The sequence below is a fragment of the Pithys albifrons genome, chromosome 26, assembly GCF_047495875.1.
Source record: "Pithys albifrons albifrons isolate INPA30051 chromosome 26, PitAlb_v1, whole genome shotgun sequence".
In the NCBI taxonomy this organism is placed as follows: Eukaryota; Metazoa; Chordata; class Aves; order Passeriformes; family Thamnophilidae; genus Pithys; species Pithys albifrons.
In genome coordinates this window covers 1,762,630-1,778,565 of record NC_092483.1, presented here as the reverse complement: position 1 = coordinate 1,778,565, position 15,936 = coordinate 1,762,630, and the positions used below count along the sequence as shown (strand labels likewise).

Here is a 15,936-nt window from a genome sequence, read left to right as displayed (position 1 = left end):
TGCATAGACAAATGCAAGCAAAATTGTAATCTTACTGTTAAGATTAAATTCTCAAACTAACCATATCTACCACGCAAAATACTCATGTTTTCTCTATTAAACAAATGGTACCAAGTTACTATCTAGACACATGCTAATTACAATATTTTAAAAAGGAAGTTTTACTTGGATAATTTTTTTCTTTAATCAATCAAACCAAATTTAAACAAAAGTTTAGATTGTTCAGTGGGGGTAGGAGGGACACAGCCTTTAAGGGAGGATGACAAGAGATAGGCATCAAATAAAAAAGGTGTATTGGCAATAAATTTTTGATCAAGAGTCCATTCATAAATTTCTTTTACCAAATTTTCTGTTACCTTACTTCATGATTCGACTTTTAGAAAATATCCTTCCTCGGTCATATAAAACCAAACAGTTATTCACAAAATTCTCACAGTGCTGCTAATAAGTTTTTCAATAAGCACTGATGACTGAGCAAGTAAGAAGCCCACAATATGGGCTCTGATTCAGCAAGCAACTTTATCACGTCTGCGTGTTCAAAATTGAGTTTTGATTATTCAATTATTAATGCAGCTAGTGGAAATGTGGAAGTGACTGTTAAGGGATCTGCAAAGATTTTCTATGGATTTTTTTATAATCTATGATATTATATTTTATATATTCTTGGTAATAAAATGATCATGGTTTTATTTCTGTATGTTACTGCATTTGTTTTTAAATATCCACTTCAAAGTTTATTTTAACGGGAGTGAAATTAGGGTCTATTTTTTGTCAGGTGGTTTTGATGACTAGATAAGATGTCCTCATACTTATTTAATTAATTGAATGAAAGAACCAGAACATAATAAAGTAATTTTGACTTATTTCCCAGGAACTCCTGGTAAAATAACGAGCTAGAATTCAAGAGTTTACCTCTCTGTTCTTTCAGGAATACCCAAGAGCTTGATCACTTCACAGCACCAAACCTGACAGAATTCAAGAGGCGTTCGGACAATACTCTCAGGCACATGGTGTGACTCTTGGGGATGGTCCTCTGCAAGAATAAGAGCTGGACTCAATGATACTTGTGGGTCCCCTCCAATTTAGCATATTCTGTGATCTCTTTCTATCTCAGGTTTCTTTTCCTGCAGATGAATGATCTTCAAGGGCTGCAGCTCTTTTATTATGCACTGGTGTTTTATTACTCTGTATTATTGCCCAGTGTCATAGGATGATTTAGTTTAGCAGTTAGCATGCAAGAAAAAAAAATCATTTTTTACATGAAAAAGATGAAACTTTGGATTACTTTCCATAATTCATATCACTGTACAGTCATTTCCTTTCTATAATATCAGGATTAATGTTAGTAACAATGCTATTCTATTTGTCTAAAGTAGCTTGCTTCAGGGTTTTTCTTTCTGTTACTGAGCTGTTCTAAATTCATCAACCCTTTTTGACTTTGAAAAGCTATGCAAGGTGTGTTGGAGTGCTTGAGGAGATGAGAGAAGATTGGGAGCTCTAAATTACACTCTTGACTGGGCATCACATCTTCCCATAATTATTATCTCTTTATATTTTAGAGAGAAAAATCCATACACTCATTTAATAAAATTTTGAAAAATAAAATGTCTGACAAAAAATAGAAGTACAGTATTTCTAACTTAAGCTTGCAATACATTAGAAGGGAGCACAAGACTAATTTGTTGAGAACTTTGCGCTCAGCCAAACTGAATGTGTATTCTTTCTTCTCAGCTCTAGGCATTATTAATGCAGAGAACAAATAGGAAGATAAAGGTCTCAGAAAAAGCAAATAAATGTAGGTTAATATGAAAAACTGAACTGATAGATGAGGAAATCCTAATCAGAAATGAAAAATAATAAATGAAAGTATTTTTAAAAATACAATCAAAACCAGAGGGGCATTTTAGCTAGGTTTCTGTATCATAAAAAGTGTAAACAATGTGATACACAGAAAAACTGTTTCAGTCAAATTTGAAAACAAGTATAGAATAAAAAGTGTTTTCTTTAAAATAATTTACAACTAATTAAAAAGCAAGAAATACAGCACAAGATGAAAGACTTGATTTATGCTGAATGAGAAAAATGGAAAACAGAAGGATGAGTGTATTGGGTTTGCATGGCCAGGTTTTGGTAGCGGGGGGGCTACAGGGATACCTTCTTTGAGAAGCTGCTAAAAGCTTCCACTATGTCCAAGACAGACCTGCCACTGGCCAAAGCCAAGCCAATCAGAGATGGTAGTAACACCTCTGTGATAACATATTGAAGAAGGAAAAAAAAATATTGTGCAGAACTAATTGCTCTCAGAGAAGAGTGAGAACATGTGAGAGAAACAACTCTGCAGACACCAAGGTCATTAAAGAAAGAGAGGGATGAGGTGCTTCAGGCACCAGAGCTGAGCTTCCCCTGCAGTCCCTGGTGATGACCATGCTGAAACAGGGTGTCCCCCTGCAGCCTGTGGAGCTTCACAGGGGAGCAGAGATCTACCTGCAGCTCATGGAGGATGTCCACGGCAGAGCAGGTGGATGCCAGAAAGAAGGCTGTGACCCTGTGAGAAGCCCGAGCTGGAGCAGGGTCCTGGCAGGGACCTGCAGACCCATGGAGAGAGGAGCCCACACTGCAGCAGGTTTACTGGCAGGACTTGTGTCCCATGGGGGACCCACACTGGAGCAGGCTGTTCTGGAAGGACTGCACCTTGTGGAATGGGACCCACTGTGGAGCAGTTCATGAGGAACTGTAGCCTGTAGGAAGGACTCGCATTGGAGAATTCATGAAGAACTGTCTCCCATGGGAGGTACCCCTCACTGGAGCAGGGGAAGGACTCCTCTACTTGAGGAAGCAGCAGCAGAAACAGCCTTTGATGAACTGACTGTAACCCCCATTCCCTGTCTCCACTGCTGGGGGGAGGAGGTAGAGCCCAGAAAGGAGGGAAGGTGGAATGAAGGTGTTTTTAGGATTTGTTTTACTTCTCATTATCCTGCTCTGATTTTGATTGGTAATAAATTCGGCTAATTTTGCTAGTCAAGTCTGTTTTGCCAGTGATGGTAATTGGTGAGTGATCTCTTTCTGTCCTTATCTCAACTCATGAACCTTTCACTATATTTTCTCTCCCCTGTTCAGTTGCAGAGGGGAGTGATAGAGCAACTTTGATGGGCACCTGGCATCCAACCAGGGTCAACCCACCACAATGAGATATATAAAATCAACACATATTTATAAATAAAATATGACAAAGTTCAAATTGTGAAAAAAGTTATTATAAGAATTCAACTGATAAGAAAGTATTAGCAATGAAAAAATATTTTTATTTTAAGAGGAAACTATGTGAATAAGTTTTGGAATGAAGGGGTTAAAAGCAGAAGACTGGCAAGGAGGATTGTATATCAACAAAATGACCTTGCAGCTGGGAATAACACTTCTTAAAAAAAAGGAAGTCGTTCTTGTTCTGTTTCCGGCGAGGGTGGGGAGCAAGAAGTTTTTGCTGCTCTCGGTCCCTTTATCAGAGCCATGCAGAACCAAGACAGGTTTCGTTCTGGCCTCCCAGCCCCGAGCCACCCCCCCTTCTCCCCCTGCGCTCCTCAAAGCAGGGAAAAGGAAAGGGGAAAAAAAAAACTTGAAAGAAACTGAGTTAGGTCAGGAGATACATATATATATATGTATATTTCTAAACGTTCACAATTATATGTATACAATCTGCACCCACAATAGGAAAAGGGAAGGGGGAAACAGGGGCAACAAAGAGACAAAACAAAAGCAATGGGTACCAAAACACCCCCACCCACCCTCCAAGTAAACCAGGACAATACAATCCCACCAACCACTCTCAGAAGAAAAGTAGCCCCCTCTCTCACGCCCTCTCACTCACATCTTTTCTCTGATCTTCTGCATGGCTCTGATAAAGGGCCCGAGAGCAGCAAAAACTTCTTGCTCCCCACCCTCGCCAGAAACAAAACGACTTCCTATCTCTCTGTCTCATATCCTTCCTTGTCCCGTGGGAGGGGAAAGAACAGGTGAGAAATACTTGGGAGACAAGCTCCTCCCTAGTTACATCTGGTTAATTGGGAAAGCCTGGATCAAACCATCACAGGTGGTTGCTACCTCCCAGACGACTGAGATGACTGCGTACAGATTGCCATGGAAAGCAGCACCAAAGTATTCTCGAAAGTGAGCAGAGAGCTTGGTCTGGCTATTAGCTACTGGTCTCAGAGCTTTTGACCATGAAGTTTCTAAGGATGGAAAGGTGATTGCACAAGAAGTAATTATGGTAGGGGAAGGATTAATTTGGTAAAGGGATTGCCAGGCGTCTCCGTCACAGTTGGGGGCAGAAAGGGAACACAGAGACTACATTTCCCAGACAGAAGTGAAACTGCTGCAGAAGAATGACCAACCACACATGCTCCCCAGATAAATTTGAACTGACTGGTGGGGGACTGCACGCGACATACGGAAATGTAACCGCCTCCCGGGAGGGGTATAAATACTGTTAATAAACTGATTCTGCGTTGTGCCTGAACAGCTCAGGGTCCATGTATTCATCTGCCACAATTACCACTCAAGCAGAGAGGTGTTATAAGCAGAAATCCACTTTAGAATGGCTGGTGGCTCGTATTGCTAACAAAGGAAGGCATAAATATGGGAAAAGTAAGGTTTTGATTTCCCAAGTTCGTGCTCTCACTATGAAATCTTCATGGGTTGCCGAGGAATGGGATGGAAATATCTGGAGTGAGTCCTAGGACTCTGAGATTGAGCTTGAGCCAGGTTTAGCAGATAGGCAAGTGGTAGAAGCACAACTCCTCATATGATTGAAAGGGCAGAGGGATCTGCCGGACGGAGGGGTGCAGGTGACATGTACTTATACCCTGAAAGACTTAAGGGATTTTTAAAGATCTATCAGTAGAAGAGCAAGGAAGGCATACTGGCATGGATTTTGCAAGCTTGGGATACTGGCGCTGCATCCATCCACTTATTAATGGGTGAAAAAAGATCTATTAAGCTCTATAGCTAGTGATGATCAGATACAACAGAGGCATGCTCAATTAAAAATATATGTGGTCCTGATGGGCAGGATGTTGTTGCACCTATGCTATATCAGTGGTTGTGTGTAGCAGTTTTAACAGCATATGCAGATACTGTCGAATTAGTGCCATCCATTGGAAACTGGTGTACAATGGAAGAAGGTATTAGTTTCCTGTGGCAGATAGGGATGGCTCATGCACTAATTACAGGATCTAGTCTGGATGGGGCAGCAGTAACAAAAAATATCATAATGCAACTTTTGAGGGGAGTGCCTGTTTCACTGAAACACTTGATTATAGCAGCAGTCATGAGTGCTACTGGTAATACAGGTGCCCTAGCAAATACACTAAGGGAAATTTAGGCTAGAAGTTCAGAACCAGCTGTGTGGGTGGTGAATGAAAATAAGGTGGCAAAACTGAAAAGAGTTACTTCACAGGTGACAAGGAAAAAAATGTGGAAGGATCTTGTGCAAGCTGGTTGTCCTAGTTACAGTGGCCAGGAACAGTTTATCACTGTGTGGGTGTAACCAAGACTGTGTATTCTACACCCTCTATATAATTTCTCATTGACTGTTAATGGACCATTTGCAGCAGCTGCTCAGGACACACCTGACACCTCAGGCTACAAGCTGGGTGTTAGAGAATTCTGTGAGATAGGAAACACTCCTGTCTTCACACCAATGACTCAGCCATAATAACTCCCCTCCGGGGAGGCATTAGCACCTTCACACCCATCCTGAGAGGTCATATGTGCTAATGGGCCATCAAGGACTCCAAAAGTATCCCATGACTCACAGAGATAAATCACTCATTGTGAAACTCCTCGTCCTGGGGAAGGTACTGGACATTCCCATCTGAACCCGAGCATATATAATCTTGGGGTTTTGGGACTTCAGGTACCACTCATTGGATCCAGAGAAGGACCAGAACCTCAACAGGACTTTGACTGTCACTCTCAATCAGACTGCAATCATCATCTACACCAACAGGTTTTTCATTTCCTTTTACTTTGGACTCAGGGGGATCACGTGGCACTCAGCACAGGAGCTTATGAACACCATTCTGTTCATGCCCCAGGGTGCTGGGGTATACATCTGGGTTTTATGGGTTAAAACAAATTTTTTCTCTGTATCATTGTTTTTATTGTAATCTTTTTATTAAATTGTAACTCTGACTGTCTCGGTTTGAGGGGAAAAACCAAAATGTTTTACCCACAAGCAGGGGAGGGGCCTCCTCCACAATAATCACACCACTCTTTATCAAATTTAAGAAAAGGAATTTTAATACAAGAAGGATAACTGCTATATATATATATATATATATATAAACAGACTAGTGCAACCCACTTCCCCAACACCATAAGAGAAAAAAAAAACAACAACAAAACCCAGCAGGTTTTCCTCCGGGAGAAAAGGTTATACTTAAGTGTCCTTGTCACAGCCTGGCTGGCTGCAGAGTGAGTTTCAGTCCCTCTCCAGCGAAACAGACGAGCAGTGGGCTTTCAGATGGACTCAGTCTCTTCCCCCTGTGTTCCCCATCCAAGAAGCAGAAAGGTACGAGCAACCAGCAGCAAATCCAAGGCAGGCAGCAGCACGGCAGGAAAAGGTGGTCCGAAGTAGGCAGCGGCAAGAGAGCCAGGGAAAAACCCCAGCAGTAACCAGCAGGGCAGCCTGCCTCCTTGGAGCCCCCACTCCCCCGTTCCACCGAGCCAAGACTGAGGAGAATATCCAAAAAAAAAAACCAAAAGAGACAAACCTGCCCCCACCCCAGCGATCACAGTTAACTGCTTCTTTTGTTAACCGCTGGCCTGGGCAGTTAAGTGGCAGGGGAGAGAATTTACATAATAATCCCAAACTACAACATTATCCACCCCTAAATTCTCTTCCATGCCAATACTCCACATTAAACTTAAATTTTCTTTCAAATAATTAAGTGTTTACAAATACAGTAATATGAGTCGTTTACCCAGAGATAAGTTCCCCTTGAGGTACACATCGTGTCTCTCCATCTTCCTGCATCACCCACCAGGTGGAACCAGATCCTTGAGCAAAGACAACCCCACAAATGGGTTTGCCTTTGCCTGAGGCAGGGTTGATCCAGACTGTTTTCCCTAGCATACCTCTCAGGTGTATTACAGGGACTTTGTCTCCATCTACAGTGTGAAGGGGTTCTGATTGGGCAGGGCCGGCTCGATTGACAGAGCCTCTAGTGTTGACTAGCCATGTAGCCTTTGCTAAGTGTTGATCCCAGTGTTTGAAAGTCCCTCCACCCAACGGCTTCAAAGTGGTTTTCAACAGTCCATTACACCGCTCAACTTTCCCGGCAGCTGGTGCATGGTAGGGGATATGATACACCCACTCAATGCCATGTTCTCTCGCCCAGGTAGCAACTAAGCTGTTTTTGAAATGAGTTCCATTATCTGACTCAATTCGTTCTGGGGTGCCATGTCGCCACAGCACTTGTTTTTCCAGGCCTAGGATGGTGTTCCGAGCAGTGGCGTGAGGCACTGGGTGTGTCTCCAGCCACCCTGTGGTTGCTTCCACCATGGTGAGCACATAGCGCTTGCCTTGGCGGGCCTGTGGCAGTGTGATGTAGTCAACCTGCCAGGCCTCCCCGTACTTATACTTATCCCAGCGTCCACCATACCACAGGGGCTTCACTCTCTTAGCCTGCTTAATGGCAGCACATGTCTCGCAGTCGTGGATAACCTGAGAGATAATGTCCATGGTTAAATCCACCCCTCGGTCTCGTGCCCATTTATAAGTGGCATCTCTGCCCTGATGGCCCGAGGCATCATGGGCCCATCGAGCCAAGAACAGCTCTCCCTTGTGCTGCCAGTCCAGATCTGTCTGTGATACTTTCACTTGCGCAGCTCGGTCTGCCTGTTGGTTGTTGAGATGTTCCTCATTGGCCCGATTTTTGGGCACGTGTGCGTCTACGTGGCGGACTCTCACAATCAGCTTCTCTACTCGGGTGGCAATATCTTGCCATATATCGGCAGCCCAGATGGGTTTCCCTCTGCGTTTCCAATTGGTTTTCTTCCATCGGTCTAACCATCCCCAGAGAGCATTGGCCACCATCCATGAGTCGGTGTAGAGGTAAAGCTTTGGCCATTTCTCTCGTTCAGCAATGTCCAGGGCCAACTGCACGGCTTTAAGCTCTGCAAACTGACTCGACCCACCTTCTCCTTCAGTAGCTTCTGCAACTTGTCGTGTGGGACTCCATACAGCTGCTTTCCATTTGCGATTAGTCCCTACAATGCGACAGGAGCCATCGGTGAAGAGGGCGTAGCGTATTTCCTCTTTTGGCAATTGATTGTATGGTGGAGCTTCTTCCGCACGTGTCACCTGCTCTTCCTCTTCATCTGCTAGACCAAAATTTTCACCTTCAGGCCAGTTTGTGATGATTTCCAGGATCCCAGGGCGATTTGATTTTCCTATACGGGCGCGCTGCGTAATCAGGGCAATCCACTTGCTCCAGGTAGCATCAGTGGCGTGATGTGTAGAGGCAGCCTGTCCTGACAACATCCACTTCAGCACTGGTAGTCGAGGTGCCAGAAACAGCTGTGCTTCTGTGCCAATCACCTCTGAGGCGGCTTGAACTCCTTCATAGGCGGCTAGGATCTCTTTCTCTGTGGGGGTATAGTTGGCTTCAGATCCTCTGTAGCCTCGGCTCCAGAATCCAAGTGGTCGGCCTCGAGTCTCACCAGGCACCTTCTGCCAAAGGCTCCAAGACAGGCCATTATTCCCGGCGGCGGAGTAGAGCATGTTCTGTATGTCTGGTCCTGTCCTGACTGGTCCAAGGGCTACAGCCTGAGCAATCTCATGCTTGATCTGGTCAAAGGCTTGTTGCTGCTCAGGGCCCCAGTGGAAATCATTCTTCTTACGGGTTACCAAGTAGAGAGGGCTTACGATCTGACTGTATGCTGGGATATGCATCCTCCAGAACCCTATGGCACCCAGGAAGGCTTGTGTTTCCTTTTTGCTGGTAGGTGGAGACATTGCTGTGATCTTATTGATGACTTCTGTTGGAATCTGACGGCGTCCATCCTGCCACTTCACTCCCAGGAACTGGATCTCTTGGGCTGGTCCCTTAACCTTACTCCGTTTGATGGCAAAGCCAGCTCCCAAAAAGATCTGGATGATTTTCTCTCCTTTCTGAAAAACCTCTTCTGCTGTGTCCCCCCACACAATGATGTCATCAATGTATTGCAGGTATTCTGGAGCCTCACCCTTCTCCAGTGCAGTCTGGATCAGTCCATGACAGATGGTGGGACTGTGTTTCCACCCCTGGGGTAGTCGGTTCCAGGTGTACTGCACGCCCCTCCAGGTAAAAGCAAACTGTGGCCTGCACTCTGGTGCCAGAGGAATGGAGAAGAACGCATTAGCAATGTCAATAGTGGCATACCACTTTGCTGCCCTGGACTCCAGTTCATACTGGAGCTCCAGCATGTCCGGCACAGCGGCACTCAGCGGTGGGGTAACTTCATTCAAGCCACGATAGTCCACAGTCAATCTCCATTCTCCATCAGACTTATGCACAGGCCAGATGGGGCTGTTGAAGGGTGAGTGGGTTTTGCTGACCACCCCTTGGCTCTCCAGTTCACGGATCATCTTATGGATGGGGATCACAGCATCACGGTTCGTTCGGTATTGCCGACGGTGCACTGTCGTGGTGGCAATTGGCACTTGCTGTTCCTCAACTTTCAACAGTCCAACAGCAGAAGGACTTTCTGAGAGACCTGGCAATGAGTTCAATTGTTCAATCCCTTCTGTCTGTACAGTGGCTATTCCAAAAGCCCATCTATGCCCCTTTGGGTCCTTAAAATATCCATTCCTGAGGTAGTCAATGCCCAGGATACATGGGGCGGCTGGACCAGTCACAATGGGGTGTTTCTGCCAATCTCTCCCTGTCAAGCTCACTTCAGCTTCTAGCACAGTCAACTCTTGAGATCCCCCTGTCACCCCAGAAATAGAAATAGTTTCTGAGCCCACATGTCCTGATGGCATTAATGTGCATTGAGCGCCAGTATCAACCAAAGCCTTATACTTTTGTGGGTCTGATGTACCAGGCCATCGAATCCACACAGTCCAATAGACACGGTTGTCCCGTGCCTCTACCTGGCTAGAGGCAGGGCCCCTCTAACACTGATCCTGGTCATAGCGGTCAGAACCTTTTCTCGATGAGTACACCTGGGAGGTGCCCTCCTGTGGGTCAGATTCTTGCCCATGGGAAACTGGGACTGCACTTACTCTCACTGACCTTCTTCCATTCTCCTTCAGTTCTTGTACTCGGGCTGCAAGGGCACGGGTGGGTTTCCCATCCCACCGTCCCATGTCTTCTCCATGTTTGGCCAGGAAGTACCACATCTCAGTTCGTGAGGTCTGTCCACTTCCTCTGGCTGGGGGGCGTCTGGCTCTGACTTCAGAGGTTCTCATTCGCACTGGTGCCACTTGGAGACTTTCCCTAATTTCCTCTCTGATCGCTTTTACCTCTGCAGGCAGCGTCTTGAGACTCTCAACCAATGTCTCTACAGCAGAAATACGGGCCTGCATTGGGCTGTGGGTCATGCCTTCATATATCCGGAGCTTATTTGCTATAGCGCCCACTGTTTCTTGGTTCTCTTCCCTATACATGGATGCCAGGAAATCGGTGTATTCAGCTGGCCCCGAGCGTGAAAGGTTCCACCACATATGTGGTGTGCATCTGACCTTGTCAGGGTCATTATTGGCTTGCCCACCTCTTCCAAAAAGCACGTCCATCATTGCCATCTCCCTCAGACGTAAAATTCCTTCTTCCATCGTCTTCCAAGTCTTCCTAATATGATGTTCCTGCAGGATTTCTCTATAAACAAACTTCTCTCTTACACTCGTTAGAAGTCGTGCCCAGAGTGAAAGGGGCTTTGATTCCCTCACGAACACCTGTTCAATAGCCACATCCTGGGCCAGAGCCCCCAAAAACCTGGCTTCAGCACCATCCAGTTGTAAGGTTTCACCCATAAGGTCCCAAACTCGGATCAACCAAGTCAGGATGGGCTCACCCGGGTGTCGAGCAATGTCTTTCCGCAAACTACGGAGATTATCAAATGACAATGACTCAGTGATGATCTCAGGCTCTGGGTCTGCTTGCTGTGGAGGTGCAGCAGCCCCCTCATCGTCTGCTGGATGGTCTAATTTGGTCTTATATTTCCTTTTCTGAATAGGGGCAACTTCCATAGGCTTGGCCTGTCCTCCTGGTTTAGCCTCATCCTTTTCTCCCTTCACTGTGGCATCAGGGGTTTTATTCTCTCGCTTTTCCCCCTTCACTGGGCTAGGTTTCTGAATGCATTCTGGAAAAACCCTGGCCCTACCTTCAAACATTCTGTAAGCTGCAGGGATACAACCCTGCAGAAAAACCATAAAGAGCAAGATATCTCTGGCATCCAGGGAGAATTTAAACATCTCAAAAGCTGTTGTAGCAGACTTGAATGGGGAATGGACAAAGGGTTGGGAGAAGAGATTCCCCTTTGTTCCTTCCCAAGGGTCCGTACTATTATCACTGAATCCCCAGAGGTAGCAGCTTAGGTTGCGGCAGGAAAACAGCCTGGAGAGCACCACCCACATGACATCCAAAGGCATCGAATTCATGGCACCATAAATCCAGAGTAAGAACTCACTAATAATTGCGGCTATTTGAGTTTTGCTCATTGATTTGTTGATAAGACTTAAACCTGCCGCTCCTTTTGGCATGAATTTGTACCAACAAAAAGCCAATATATTATACAGGATGGTCCTGATGAACCCTAAGCTCAAGACCCACATGGTGCCACAAAATAGCAGTTATCCTTCTTTGTTTACAAGCCCCACGTTGGGCGCCAAGAAATGTCTCGGTTTGAGGGGAAAAACCAAAATGTTTTACCCACAAGCAGGGGAGGGGCCTCCTCCACAATAATCACACCACTCTTTATCAAATTTAAGAAAAGGAATTTTAATACAAGAAGGATAACTGCTATATATATATATATATATATATAAACAGACTAGTGCAACCCACTTCCCCAACACCATAAGAGAAAAAAAAAAACAACAACAAAACCCAGCAGGTTTTCCTCCGGGAGAAAAGGTTATACTTAAGTGTCCTTGTCACAGCCTGGCTGGCTGCAGAGTGAGTTTCAGTCCCTCTCCAGCGAAACAGACGAGCAGTGGGCTTTCAGATGGACTCAGTCTCTTCCCCCTGTGTTCCCCATCCAAGAAGCAGAAAGGTACGAGCAACCAGCAGCAAATCCAAGGCAGGCAGCAGCACGGCAGGAAAAGGTGGTCCGAAGTAGGCAGCGGCAAGAGAGCCAGGGAAAAACCACAGCAGTAACCAGCAGGGCAGCCTGCCTCCTTGGAGCCCCCACTCCCCCGTTCCACCGAGCCAAGACTGAGGAGAATATCCAAAAAAAAAAACCAAAAGAGACAAACCTGCCCCCACCCCAGCGATCACAGTTAACTGCTTCTTTTGTTAACCGCTGGCCTGGGCAGTTAAGTGGCACGGGAGAGAATTTACATAATAATCCCAAACTACAACACTGACTTGTAATCTCTTTTGAGTTGGGTTCATTTCTCCTGTCAGTTTACCTTTAAACCAGCACATTGGTGTCACCCAACAAGAAATAAATGGGATCACAGCATCAGAAACTGTTATGGGTTTAGCCAGGTGGGCCTAAATTTAGGTTTTAAAGTTCAGCTAGGCCTAGGATTGTCAGCTGATTTGAGCTGGGCTGAGCTAGCTAACAGCTGACTTCTTCCAGCCAATAATATTGTATTCCATACCATACTACATCATCTCAAAGGGTGTAAAATCCAGTGTGTGGTAGTGGCTTAGTTAGTTCCATCATGGCTGCACTAAGAGGAGGACATCTAGCAGCTCCTCTACTATGCTAGGCCCTGCTCCTGTTCCTGTGCTTGCATTTTGTTTGCATTCAGGGAAGTAGAAACATTTTGCTGTTATACTTTCTCTTTTTTGCTGAGTGTCTTTTGGAGCGCTTATGAATTTGGAGTAATGGGCTTTGTATTAATTGGGGAAAAACTAATTATGTGCTTTGAGTTGTGCCTTGCAGGAAACCAGACACCGGATGAGAGAGACTCGGACAAAGCTGATGCTGGTATCCCATGATGTCCAACGATAAGGCAGCCCTATCTGTGAACCAGTACTGAACTTGGAACGGTGACTTTAACCAAAAGTCGGAGGACCCAAGCTGAATTGATGCTGGTGTTGATCCTTGATGACAAGACATCTGCCTCAGAGGACCGCATATGGACTATATATATATGTATATATGCGCGGGATATAAGCGAATGCAAGAATATAAGGATTGCGTGGAAATACCAGTGTGGAATAAGGGGTGGAGAATGTAATGGTTTTGACCCATGGCTTCCTCAGTAACTAGGTGTAACTAAGGAAGCAGACATCACAAGTATTCCACATGTGTTTTCCATGTAACAGAGGAGGAGTTTAGTTTTCCTTCTTCCGGGGAGCTGGGTGTGGGAGAAGCCTGGATGGTCTGTTCTGTTCTTGTGGTGTTCCTGGCCTGGGATGTGGGTGAGATCATTTCATGCTTGTTTCCTTTAATTGCATTTGTCTGTTTCATTTATTTAGGTTTGGTTTTGTTTCTTCCTCTTTTCTGGTTAACAAGTTGTTTGGTTTGTTTTTTCCCTTTTTCCCCTTTTTCCCTTTTCCCTGGGGGTGGGGTCCCACGTGGTGTGTACACATTGTATATATGTGTTTGCAAATGTCAGGAAAATATAATTCCTTTTTAATTCAGTTCAGTTTCTTTTGAGTTCTTCTCTTTTCAGTTTTTTTTCAGTTTTTTTTTTCCTTTGCTACGGGGACTCAAGGGGGAGGGAGAGGGCAGTCCAGGTTTGGTAAGAAGCTAGGCCAAACCTGCGACAGAAACATTTTGTCATTGGCAATATTTAGTGCCTACACAAGAAAATTCTTCCCCCTCTACCCCACCTGTCATGTCCCAGCAAGGCACTACCTGGCTGTTATGGTTTTAAAGTTCCTGCTTGAATTTTCCCATTACCACCGTGCAAGGGAACTCACCGACAATTAAAAGGCACAAAGCATCCAGCACATACCCACCCCCTCCAACCTCCCAGGTGGAGAAGCAGGAGGAGAGTGGTATATCATGTGAAAAGGCGTGAGAGTTTAGGGGGTATAAGAACCACTAGCATCACATGAACTCCCTCTGTTCCCTACTCAGCTCTCAACGAGGAGCTGCTTCCTCCCTATTCCTGGCAGCTGCCCCCTACACTGCACCACTGGAGCCAATTCCACCTGCTGAGAGGTGAGGACCATTGCTGTGCCTGCCACGGCCACCATTTTGTTGCCACTATCGTGTGGTGGCTGCCATTACCTCTACTGCTGCTGGAGTGCCTGCTGCCACGAAGAAAAGCCCACTATCGCCACCTTCTGGCTGCAGCTGTAACTGCACCAAAGGAAACTGCAGTTACTGGTTCAGTAACACAGCAGTCTGGCAGTCCCATGGTGTAATGGAGAGCATTCCGAACTCCGGATCCCAAGGTCGTGAGTTCGAGTCTCAGTAGGGACTGTCCCCTGGCAGTTAAATGCCTCCCTGACATCCAATCCCATCAGATCTCAGATGCTAAGCAGGGTCAGCCCCAGTTAGTACCGGTTGCTGTAGACAGTCCCACGGACTTCACTGTCACCGTCCAAGCTTGCTCGGCCATGGCAGATGGACCTTAGAACTTAAATGGTGGGGCCAGTTCTGCACACACTGTGCCTCACCTAAAAAATCCACTGCGCAGGCTTGAAGGGCACACCCACGTGGGGAGAGCCCTTCCCAAATCTTCGTTTGCGAAGTTTGGACATAGATACATACATACACATACAACACAGCAGTGGACAAAGAGACTTTTTCTGGGTGATATTGTCTCTCTGTTATTGTGTGTTTGTAATTTATTTTTTGTTTTTGCCTTTTAGTTTTCAGTAAAAATTGTTACTTTGTTCCTACTTCATTCTTTGTGAATCTCAAATTTATTTTCTAAATTTGCATTGAATCCGGGAAAGAGGATTCTCTACTCCATCTAAGGTCCCATTTCCCTGAAAACATTGTCTTAAAACCAAGACACTGTAAAATGCCAAAAGAGCAGAAATTGACTAGGAAGAAAGTTGTTTGGCAATGGACCAAACAGAAACAAGAAGCCTCTGATGCCTGCAAAAATATTTTAATTGAGCATGCCCAATTATACACTCCCAGGCAAGGAAATCCTTTTGAATTAGAAGCAACAATTCTAGATGCTATAGTCTTGTGAGGATTATGGCAGAAGCCTGGACTGAAAAGTCAAAAAATATCTATATGATTTTGGTCTAAGGCATTACAAGGCTCCTCTATACATCATACCCCAAGAGAAAAATAAATTCAAGCTGTAGTTTGGGCATTGCAAGAAACTGAAAGAATCACAGGCCCAAAAAAGCATGACTGTACAACTCCAGTACAAAATATTGTGGGGATTAAAATCTTCCAGATGGCATCTCTCCCAAATTATTAGTCACAGGGGAAATGGAATTGTTTACACCAATGGATTGCATAGTGGGACCACAGCCTATTAATGTAGATGTGAACATTCACATAATAACCCCTGACAATGTAGTATGGTTCCATGCTCTAACTCATCCCCTTATTGTACATCTCTGTTAATATCACATTCTCAGGTTCTTGTATTTCAGTTATCTTCGATGATTTCCCATGCCTTATCTAGGGAGAATAGAATCGGAACTATGTTATTGGTGTCACAAACCCAACATCAAATTGAAGTTCAGTCTGAAAAAGCACAAGCCACAGCTCTTCAATCTGTGTGGGCCATTATCCCATCTCAGGTTACTAAGTCTGGAGTAATATTAGCTGAAGGAGTTGGAGCAACAGCTTATGTATTACTGG

At 45.1% G+C, this 15,936-nt stretch overlaps 1 protein-coding gene across 3 annotated transcripts in view; it reads left to right on the top strand.

Annotated features, from left to right (window-relative positions):
- The window catches only part of LOC139683040 (uncharacterized), an 89,381-nt gene extending 75,535 nt beyond the window's left edge, over positions 1 to 13,846 (top strand). For 2 of the 3 annotated variants that reach the window (XM_071577759.1, XM_071577756.1), the window contains exon 2: positions 929 to 3,154. The gene's annotated coding sequence lies outside the window, so the exon portion shown is untranslated. Of the gene's footprint in view, positions 1 to 928; positions 3,155 to 13,079 lie in introns of those variants that run through there. The other variant, XM_071577761.1, reaches the window with a different exon arrangement.
- The last annotated feature ends 2,090 nt before the right edge of the window (positions 13,847 to 15,936 follow it).